The 11,201-nt window shown below is 39.5% G+C and overlaps 1 protein-coding gene across 1 annotated transcript in view; it reads right to left on the minus strand.

The window, feature by feature from the left end:
• PJVK (pejvakin) overlaps positions 1–1,514 on the minus strand; it is a 39,402-nt gene extending 37,888 nt beyond the window's left edge. Inside the window, exon 1 of the mRNA XM_039494785.1 lies at positions 1,410–1,514. The gene's annotated coding sequence lies outside the window, so the exon portion shown is untranslated. The remainder of the gene's footprint in view (positions 1–1,409) is intronic.
• Positions 1,515–11,201: the final 9,687 nt, after the last annotated feature.

The raw sequence follows: 11,201 nt of genomic DNA on the forward strand, positions 1-11,201 counted from the left end.
TTTGCTGAACATCCCATTAATAATATTTAGGCAGAAGAGGGTGAGTCTTGTGCCAAGATGTCTTGTGTTACAACTTGACTGTTACACAGCAATCCATATATTAAAAGCTACAGCTTTATTATAAGTATTTCAGGGGAGGGAGGTTGCATTGTATTGAGGAGTCTATGCAAGTGAATTGCTTGGTTTGCTCTTCGGCTTCTGGGTGTAGGTTATCTGGCAGAGCTCAGCCACCTCCCAACCCTCCTTCCATGTCTCTCAGCTGTGGAATAGGGGTATCTATTGGATTGGTGGGGAGGGAAAACAAGTTGCACCATTAGCTCCCCTCTACTTCTTCCATACTTGCCTCATCCAGCAAGATCATTAACATGGAAAAGAAAAAGGAAAAAAAAAAACCGGGAGACCAATGAGAGAGTATTCTGGTGGCAGTTTTATATGCACTCCCACAAAGACCAGCCTCTCTATTCAGAGGGCATCCACACACAACTGAAAATACTACTAGGTTGAGGTGTTTCCTAGTATAAGTTTTTATAATGATAATAGATTACATTAATAGATCTGGCACTGGCAAAGTTGTGTGAAATGGCCCTAGTAATTTTTCCTCAATACACCTCTACCCCGATATAACGCTGTCCTTGGGAGCCAAAGACTCTTACCGCGTTATAGGTGAAACCACATTATATCAAACTTGCTTTGATCCTCTAGAGTGCGCAGCCTCCCCTCCCCCAGAGCATTGCTTTACTGCGTTATATCCAAATTCATGTTATACCGGGTTGTGTTATATCAGGGTAGAGGTGTACTTGCCTTAATTTTGTATGCAGTATCTTGAATGGCCAGATGAGGGCACTGGCTACACAATATCAGTAACACAGACTGCAGCAGCCACATCAAGGGAGAGGATTGAAACAGATTGCTTGTTGGTATTTAAATTCACAAAACATGTAAAGACCTTTTCATTTTAAAAGCAGTTGTGTAAATCTTCATGCCTCTTGTATATGCTTAAAAAAAATTGTTTCCATCAGATTAGTGTCAGGATAGTAAAAGCCCATCTACACTAAAGAACTAAATCATTTACAGATTGTTACAACTAATCATTTAGCTACCTATCACCAGATTATTGGCTGCTGGCCTAGGGTGACTTAACCATCACAGAAATGGGGAGGGGGGAAGGGATAGGAGAGGGAAGGAAGCCAGAGAATGTAGTAGTACCTAAAACACAGGTGTGTCAGTATTTATTTTTTACCAAAGTTTAACACTCATTTTACTTTTAATCCCAGATTCCAAAAGTGCTGCATGTTCCATGTTTCTCAAGTGCAATTAAGACCCTTTTTCCCTCTTTCAGGAACCCCAACATTCAAGTCTTTAAAGAGAGGCAGACCCAGCCTGTACCCAAACTTTCCTTGGTACAATACCTTCCTTTCCAAGGGTCTGTCATTCTGCAGTACTCTGTTCCTTTCTGCTCCAAGGCTCTGCTGTAACCTTCCTGGGCTACTTATCAGGCTCCGCACATCCAGCTTTAATAAGCTATCTTTCAGGAAGCAAAAAAATACACACTCCCACTCTAGATGGGTCTACCTTGTATAAGCCACAGACCCCTCCCATTCCCAGCAGCCTCTGAGAGGATTATGGTTGATTGGATCCAGCTGGACCACCTACAGCTACCAGGTTTTGTTCCCTCCATGTGACAGTTCACTCTGTCAAACTACACTAAAATATTTTGTAGAAGCTAGAAACCTCAAAAGGTCAAATGTGACTTACATATACGTCTCAATTAAAATTGTGTGTTGTCATATTTGAAAATAAAGGTCTGAAAAGTTACAGGTTTGAAAATTAGATACAACTATTTGCAGTATGGGATTTACAGTAAATATAAATTTATATAAGGGTGCAGAGTTCTAGGTACAGTATATCCATAGCTGTGTAAGGAATAAGCCATTTATGTGTTCAAATTAGGGCTGTCAAGCGATTTAAAAAATTAATCGTGATTGTGTGATTAAAAAATTAATCGCACAATTAATCACTGTTAATAATAGAATACCATTTATTTAAATATTTTTGAATGTTTTCTACATCTTCAAATATTTATTTCAATTACAACACAATACAAAATGTACAGTACTCACTTTATTTTTTATTACAAATATTTGCACTGTAAAAAACAAGAAATAGTATTTTTCAATTCACCTAATGCAGGTACTGTAGTGCAATCTCTTTATCATGGCATAGAATTATGTACCAAAAAAACCTGCATTCAAAAACAAAACAAAGTCCACTCAGTCCTACTTCTTGTTCAGCCAATCCTTCAGACAACCAAGTTTGTTTACATTTGTAGGAAATAATGCTGCCCTCTTCTTGTTTACAATGTCACCTGAAAGTAAGAATGGGCATTCACATGGCACTGTTGTAGCCAGCATTGCAAGATATTTACGTGCCAGATGCACTAAAGATTCATATGTCCCTTCATGCTTCAACCACCAGACACACGTCCATGGTGATGACTGGTTCTGCTTGATAACAATACAAAGCAGTGCAGACTGACACATGTTCTTTTTCATCATCTGAGTCAGATGCCACCAGCAGAAGGTTGATTTTCTTTTTTGGTGGTTTGGGTTCTGTAGTTTCCGCATCAGAGTGTTGCTCTTTTAAGACTTCTGAAAGCATGCTCCCTACCTCATCCCTCTCAGATTTTGGAAGGCACTTCAGATTCTTAAATCTTGGGTCGAGTGCTGTAGCTCTCTTTAGAAATCTCACGTTGGTACCTTCTTTGCGTTTTGTGAAAGTGTTCTTAAAATGAACATCTGCTGGGTCATCATCTGAGACTGTTATAACATGAAATACATGGCAGAATGTGGGTAAAACAGCAGGGGACATACAATTCTCCCCCAGAGAGTTCAGTCACTAATTTAATTAACACATTTTTTTAACGAGCATCGTCAGCATGGAAGCATGTTCTCTGGAATGGTGGTCAAAGCATGAAGGGGCATACCAATGTTTAGCATATCTGGCAAATAAACATCTTGCAATGCCAGCTACAAAACTGCCATATGAATGCCTGTTCTCACTTTCAGGTGACATTGTAAATAAGCAGGCAGCATTATCTCCCGTAAATGTAAACAAATGAGTTTCTCTTTGAACAAGAAGTAGGACTTGTAGGTGCTAAAGTTTTACATTGTTTTGTTTTTGAGTTCAGTTATGTAACCAAAAAAAAATCTATATTTGTAAGTTACACTTTCACAATAAAGAGATTGCACTACAGTACTTGGATGAGGCGAAATGAAAAATACTATTTCTTTTGTTTGTCATTTTTACAGTGAAAATATTTGTAATAAAAAATAATATAAAGTGAGAACTATACACTGTGTATTCTGTGTTGTAATTGAAATCAATATATTTAAAAATGTAGACAAAGATCCAAAAACATTTAATAAATTTCAATTGGTATTCTACTGTTTAACAGTGCGATTAAAACTGCCATTAATCACTATTAATTTCTGAGTTAATCGTGTGAGTTAACTGCGATTAATTGACAGCCCTAGTTCAAATATCTTCTGACCCAGATCTCAAAGGTATTAAGCTCTTAACTTCCAGTAACTGCAGTGAGAGTTAGGCACCAAAATGCCTTTGAGGATCTGGGCCGATGAGCATCTTTGTTCTGAATTCCCGGTTCCTCCTACAGACTAAAACATTTTTAAATCTGGTGTCCACCTTCCTGTGGTAGAAAATCCAAGGAGCTAATTCAGTACCTAACATAACTACTCTAGAGCTCAAATCTTTGTTTTTCCATTAGATAGTTTCATGGCTTCTCCTACTTAGGCACAGGGAATGTAAGGGCACTGAAGCACGTTCCAACCACAGAATATATTAGTGATTCTATCAGCACAGTCATTAATCATGAAGAGACACGTTTTCTGGGTCATTCTGTTGTCTGTGGTTTGCAGCTTATTTCAAGACCTGGTTCCACTTAAATGCCAGAGATGAAGAAGAGTGAAGTGTGTCCTTGTTCTATATGACCTCTGTCATTGATGCCAGTCTCTCCCCATTGACTATTTCAGGAAAGACTTACAGGGATACCCATGAACCTATGATATGATCCATTAAAAAAAATAAAGTATTTTCAGGCACTTGAATCCTCCTGCCAATGCTTGTGTCTTTACTATAATAATCCTATTTTTAAAAAGGTTTTTCTCTCCTGTGTTGATGTTAAAATCCCACACAAGAAAACTGGTGAAGCCATGGAATTTAAGCATTTTACCAGTTCTCCTGAAGGAAGCTGGATGTGCAATTTATTAATACTTCTCTTTCAATAGGGCCTCTATATTTGTAGCAACCGGGGATACTACAGTACTCCTCAGGAGTGGGAGGTCACGGGTATTCCTTGTATCTCATGGTGTGCGTTCACTCTGATCACTCATTGGAATTAACTCCAGATCTGATTTTTTTTCTTTTGCTGAATGAGGTTAGTAGTCTAAGTTTGTATGTGCTAATTATCTAGTGTAGTTTTAAGTTATTTTGTGCCTTCTGATCAAAGATATCTCCATTTGTAACTTGGTTTCCAACCTGTTTTGGGTCTTTGTCCCCACTCTTGAGATTACGGATTTTTCTAATTTGGAAGAGGCTATAGGCAATAGCTTTGTAGACAAATCCATAATATTCATACTGAAGAGTTATGTCTTCTAATCACAGTTTTATTTGTACACTTGGAACAAGTGATTGATGCTATGACCATTATTAAGATCTCAGAAGCAGACGAGATACAGCTGTGAATTAGTGACTCTACCAACTGTGTAACATTCAGGCCTGAAGAAGCAGAAAAAGTGCCTGCAGTGTTGTCTACATCATAGTACCTTGGACTGCAAGTTCTTCAGATTTTGATAACATAATATGGTTTGACTTGGTCTGCAACTCGAAGAGAAACCTCTTTGGAAAGCTGTGGTGCTATACCCGTAATAACACTCCTGCCTATCAGAAAGTACTGAACCAGTGTAGGGGATGCACTGAGGGTGAAGATTTTTGGATGATATGTAAACCAGACGTCGTAATATCCAGTGGTCACTGAAGGTCCATCACAATTTTTGTAAGAATGGAGATGTTAGTGCTAGTGTCCTAACCAAATTCTAACTTGGATAACTACATTTGACCTATTTAAAATTGCCTCTGTAGTTTCAGTCAGATAGGATAGGCATAATTTTCTGTTCTAAATAGTTTTGCTGTTCTGCTAAAGAGCTGCTGCCTTCCACCCCAGAAGTGCACACCTATGAATAGCTGAGGAGTGATTACATAGCTATACGCAACATGGTCACTTTATATTAAGGAATAATTTATAATTAGTTTATAACAGGTTAATAAATTAATAGATGTTTTACTAGTCCAAATGGTTGCTTATAACACCTATGGTAGTTTTAAACTCATCTGTAGAGGTTATCTATAACACATTATTCATCTCTGTAACATGCTTATAATGTCTATTCATCCATTACAAATACTGTATAAATCTACCCTTTATATAAACGTACAACACTCAGGATATGAGACTTGTCTTCTTGTCTGTTAATTGCTACTACACTTAGTGCACTCTATAAATACCATGTCGTCAACATTTTAAAGCATTCAGAGATAGAAAAGCACAGTATAGATTAAAGATTATTTTTGAAGATAAAAAATATAGAGATTTTTAGTAGACTGAGTAAAACAGACTGTCCACATTCAGTTCAAAATATAAACCATGTGATACTTCCCCTGCTAGACTGTAGTTTTTCCAAGGAGTTTTTGGGTGACGTTTATGCTCAGTTTCCATTAATCTCAGAATACCCAACCATCTTGGCTAGAAGTTTTACAGTTTCCAGACACAGGCAATTATACTGACAACTGTCTCAATCTATAAACTCACTCATACTGTAGGAATAGGTCAAAAAGATACTTGTTACTAATGGTGGTGCAACCTCAGTTTATTATGTACTAACTAAGATCAAGGAACGGCTTGAGAAGAAGAGAGAACTTAATTTTGTATGTGTTATCACAGCAAATCTTGTTCAAGTCTGTTCTTGTAAGTTATACTAAACAACTCATGCAGCTGGCATTTCAGTTACCCAAAAGCAATTCTTAATGCTTTGTGTAGTGTCTTTGCAATACTGATATATATGAGTACTTCTTCACTTACCAAGATTTAAAAGATTAATTTAGAATAGGTGTGCACAGAATCTGGCATCCTGCACTAAGTGAAATCTTAGGAATTAAAGAAGGCACAATCTGTGGCAAAAATAAAGCTGCAACCACCTAGCTGGTGCAAACTCCAAAAGTACACTCTTTCAAGCAAATTACCTTGAAATCAAAGATTAGAGCTTGGATCCAGTTGCTTAGTCTGTCTTGTACCAGTTGCACAATGGCAGCCACTGTAGATAAATACACCTGAAGAGTTACGAGACTGAAGTTGGTTCCTTATTACCAGTTTCTTATTTGTGGTACCAGCTCCTTGTTCATGGTTCCCAGTTCCTTATTCAAAAGCCAAAAAATTATTTTAAAATACATCAATGTAAGATTAATTTTTGTTGAAATTTCATCCACTTCATTTGATTGAATGTGATAAAAATTTTAATGATTATTTACTAATTAAATAAATAAGGAGCTAAGATTTAACTGACTATGTAACCAAATAAGTTTCGGGTCACCCCATTTAATATGTCCCAGTGATCAAACTATTCTGCAAGGCACTAGAATGTGCAACTCGCCAACCCGTAGCTTCGTTTCTGTGCAATATGCCACCAAATATTGCACCCCCACTCTACTTCCTTTTTGTAAAGCTGGGTTTTCACTGACGGCACAAGACAAAGGGTATGTCCATACTACCCGCCCGGATCGACAGGTAGCAATCGACTTCTCGGAGTTCGATATATCGCGTCTCATCGCGATATATCGAACTCCGAACGCGCTCCCGTCGACTCCGGGACTCCACCACCGTGAACGGCAGTGGCGGAGTTGACGGGGGAGCCGCGGACGTCGATCCCACGCCGTCAGGACGGGTAAGTAGTTCGAACTAAGGTAGTTCGACTTCAGCTACACTATTCGCGTAGCTGAAGTTGCGTACCTTAGTTCGACTCCCCCCCGCCCAGTGTAGACCAGGCCAAAATGTGTGACAGAGTGTTCGGAAGGAGTGGGGACATATAACTGGCTGATGCAAAGCTTTATTGTTGTACAATATGCTGCCATATTCATACCCCCACTCCACTTCCACATTGTACATAGAGTTTGAATAAGGCAGTAGACTTTCACTGGCTATACATGACAAAATAAGTTCTGGGTCACCCCAACTGACCTGGCTCAACAACTGATGGATTGTTCTGAAGGAGCTGACACAAGCCATTCATCAACCTGAAGCTTTGTTCCTGAGCAACATGTTACCACCCATTACGCCACCACCATTTTCCATATTATACATAGAGTTTGAATAAAAAACTGGGTTTTGACTGACTGCGTATGACAAAAGGTGGCTCGGATTGTGACTATCAAACTGTTCTGAGGCAGCTGGGCCATGCCACAAACTGACCCAAAGCTTAGTTCCAGCACAATATACTGTGAGATATGACACCCTACCCCACTTCCATAGTGTACATAGCATCTGAATTAGGGACTGGGATTTGACTGGCTGTACAAGACAAAGTAAGTTTCGGATAACCCAAAATGGCCTGTCTCTGTGACTGTCAGACTGTTCTGAAGAAGCCTTTGTTCTTGCACACTATGCTGCCAAATGTCATGTCCCCATCTCATTTCCTTTTTTGTAAATGGTGACTGCATACGGAACTGAGTTTTGACTGACTGGACATGAGAAAAATGTGTCTCTGGTCACCCCAAGTGACACATCCCGGTGTCCATCAGACTGTTCTGAAAGTGCTGTAATAAGTCACTCCAAGACCCAAAGCTTTGTTCCCATGCAATATGCTGCCAAATATCACAACTCCCACCAGACCCCATCCTGGGTATTGTTAGCACATTGATTCATACGCATTCAAGTTCCTGTGGGTCTGAGTTATCATTAACTCTAAAACAGATAATGGTGTCTTTAATGTAGAGAGCCTCCACTTTCACAACTTTTACACACACTGTTCTTCCTAAACCGTTTGTAACCAGTCATGTGAATTGTCCCATGTTGTTTCAGCAATGGCAATTATATAAAAAATTCTTAGCAATGAGAATTTATAATTTCTCTTACTCATTACTCAGTCTCCTAGCATTGGTATAGAAGCAACTTAAAAATGTCTTCTCTTTGCGTTTTTTGCCACATCAGTTCAATTAGTTCATGACATCTTGAGCTTGATAGCAAATTTGCCTCCTTAACACCCTTCCCAATTATGATAGTTTAATGCCCTCCTAACTGCTACAGCTAGTCTCCAACTGAGAAGGTTGTTCCCATACCTGTGAGATGCAAACCATCCCATTTGTACAGCCCCTCTCCCACTGGAATGTGGCCCAGTGTTCCACAAAAACAGAATCTTTAAGAGCTGTCCAGCTAACAGTTCACCTCCAATATTTTCAGCCTTCTGCTGCTCATTGGGCCAGTAAGGCCCTGGGAAGATCGTTTGGATTTTCCTTTTCTTCCATTGTGTTCAAAGATGCCTGAGGTCTTCTATATGTAGTTTCACATGATGCTGTATCATTGGTTCCAATGTGTGTAGTTATCAGTGGAGAGTTGCCAAGCCTGCCATTACATCTCATATCTTCACTTCAGGAAGACCGCACACTATCCTATTGTCCTTGTGTCCCTTCTCTGTTCATTCTTCTTAATATGAGTCCCCAGTGATGACTGTTTTCTTGTTTAGAATGATTAAAGAACCCATCAGTTATGGCTCCTGTAGCTTTCTGTTCCATTCCTCTAGAGACAGGTTCACCTCTGGGAGTGGAATATCCTTAGCTCTTCATAACAAAATGACAAGAGACATATCACTTGGGGATCTCATATGTATTTTGTCAGCCAGTCAAACCCCAGCTCCTTAATCAAACTCCATGCACAATACGGAAGTGTGGTGGGAATGTGATATTTGGCAGCATATTGCACAGGAACAAAGCTTTGGGTCAGGAAGTGACTTATTCAAGCTCCTTCAGAACAGCCTGACAGTCACATGGATGTATCACATGGGGTGACCAGAGACATTTTGTCAAATCCCAGCTCCTAATTCAAGCAATATTTACAATACAGAAGTGGGGTAGGGATGTCATATCTCACAGTATATTGAGCAGGAACAAAGCTTTGGGTCAACGACTGGCATGTCCAGCGCCTCAGAAAAATCTGAAGGTCATGGGGACGTTCACTTAGGATGACCAAAGACACATTTTGTCACATACAGTCTGAACTGTTCGTTATTCAAGCCCAATGTACAATATGGAAATGGGGTAGGTGTATGGCATGTGGCAGCATATTGCTGTAGAGCAAAACTTCGGGTTGGTGAGTGGCATGTCCCAGCTCCTTCAGAACAGTCTAGTGGTCATGGGGATGTGTCATGAACAGTCTGTCAAATTCCAGTTCCTTATTCAAATTCTATGTACTGCATGGAAAAGTGGTGGGTGTGTAACAGGTGGCAGTATGCTGCTCAAGAATGAGGCTTTGGGTCAGTGAATGGCATGTGTCAGCTCCTTCAGAACAGTCCATCAGTTGCAGGGATGTATCATTTGGGGTGACCCAAAATGTATTGGGTCCACCTCCTTCTTCAAACTCCAAGTACAATATGAAATTGTGATGGGGTGTGGTATCTGGCAGCACACTGCACATGAACGAAGCTTCAGGTCAGCAAGTGGTATGTCCCAGCTCCTTCAGAACAGTCTGATGGTTGTGGGACCATGTCACTTAGGGTGACTCGAAATTTATTTTGTCACATACAGTCAATCAAACTCCAGCTCCTTATTTGATTATTTAATAATTAGTAATTTACGTTTATCACATTCAATCCACTAATTTGATGAAATTTCAAAAAAAAAACCTTACATTGATGTATTTTCAAATAATTTTGGCCTTTGAATAAGAAACTGTGAACCACGAATAAAGAGCTGGTACCACAAATGAAAAACTGGGGAATAAGGAACTAATTTCAGCTTTGTTGAAAAGTTAGCATCACAGCATGGCATTCCAGCGACCAAGCATTGCTAAGAGATTTAAAGGTTCTAGGATGTTTGACAATGTTTAGCTAATGGAGTGTGAAAAATACTGTGTACTCACTTGAAGAAAAAGAAAGCTATAGATGAATATTTTTGCAGGAGCACATAGTACTGACAGTGGTTAAGCGTATACTATGTGACTATGATGGCTACTTTTAAATTTAACAAAATTAAACATTACAAAAGTAACAGGGATCTAAGGTATAAATCTTTGTCTGGGTGTCTTGGGTTACTCTCCCAAACAATCCAAAAATTTCTGTGTACCATAACACATTGCAAGTATGCAATCAGCGTTATAATATCTAACAGTTTCCTGCAGGCAGCTACTGCAGATGTCTTGGGATGAAACCTGCCGTTCTTTCCCTGCCCTGTCTTGCTTCATTGCACCACAATGCCTATGTCTGTGGTTAAAGGAGGCACCATCGTTACATTTTAAAAATAAAATTAACTTCCATGCTTAGGTAATAAGTTGTCCTGATGCTGAATTAAGTATCATGTTACAAGAGTACAGAGACAGCTTAATGGCACTGCTTCAAGGTCCTTCCTTGCCCTAATCTAGTCCCAAGTCCAGTCAATTAAATCTACATGACAAGTGACTTTTTACACTTAGCTTATGCACATTTTTGCTGAGTAGTGGTCACTGAGTTGGGATACCTTTTGCTGTAAAAGCTAGCCAACTACAAAAGCAGTTTCTCCTCCCTTGGTGTTCACACCTCAACTGCTAAAGAGGGCCTCATCCTCCCTGATTGAACTAACCTCGTTATCTCCAGACTGATTCTTGCCTGCATATTTATACCTGCCTCTGGGAATTTCAACTACATGCATCCGACGAAGTGGGGATTCACCCACGAAAGCTCATGCTCCAATACGTTTGTTAGTCTATAAGGTACCACAGGACTCTTTGCTGCTTTTTACAGATCCAGACTAACATGGCTACCCCTCTGATACTTGACATTTTGCTATAAGACGTTCAGGCCCAGATTCTGGGATCTCAGCTAAACCACTGTACATCTTGAGTAATGCCACTGAATTAATTGATTTAACAGAGAACAGACTCTCTGTAC

This window comes from Mauremys reevesii, linkage group 11 (genome assembly GCF_016161935.1).
Source record: "Mauremys reevesii isolate NIE-2019 linkage group 11, ASM1616193v1, whole genome shotgun sequence".
Taxonomy (NCBI): Eukaryota; Metazoa; Chordata; order Testudines; family Geoemydidae; genus Mauremys; species Mauremys reevesii.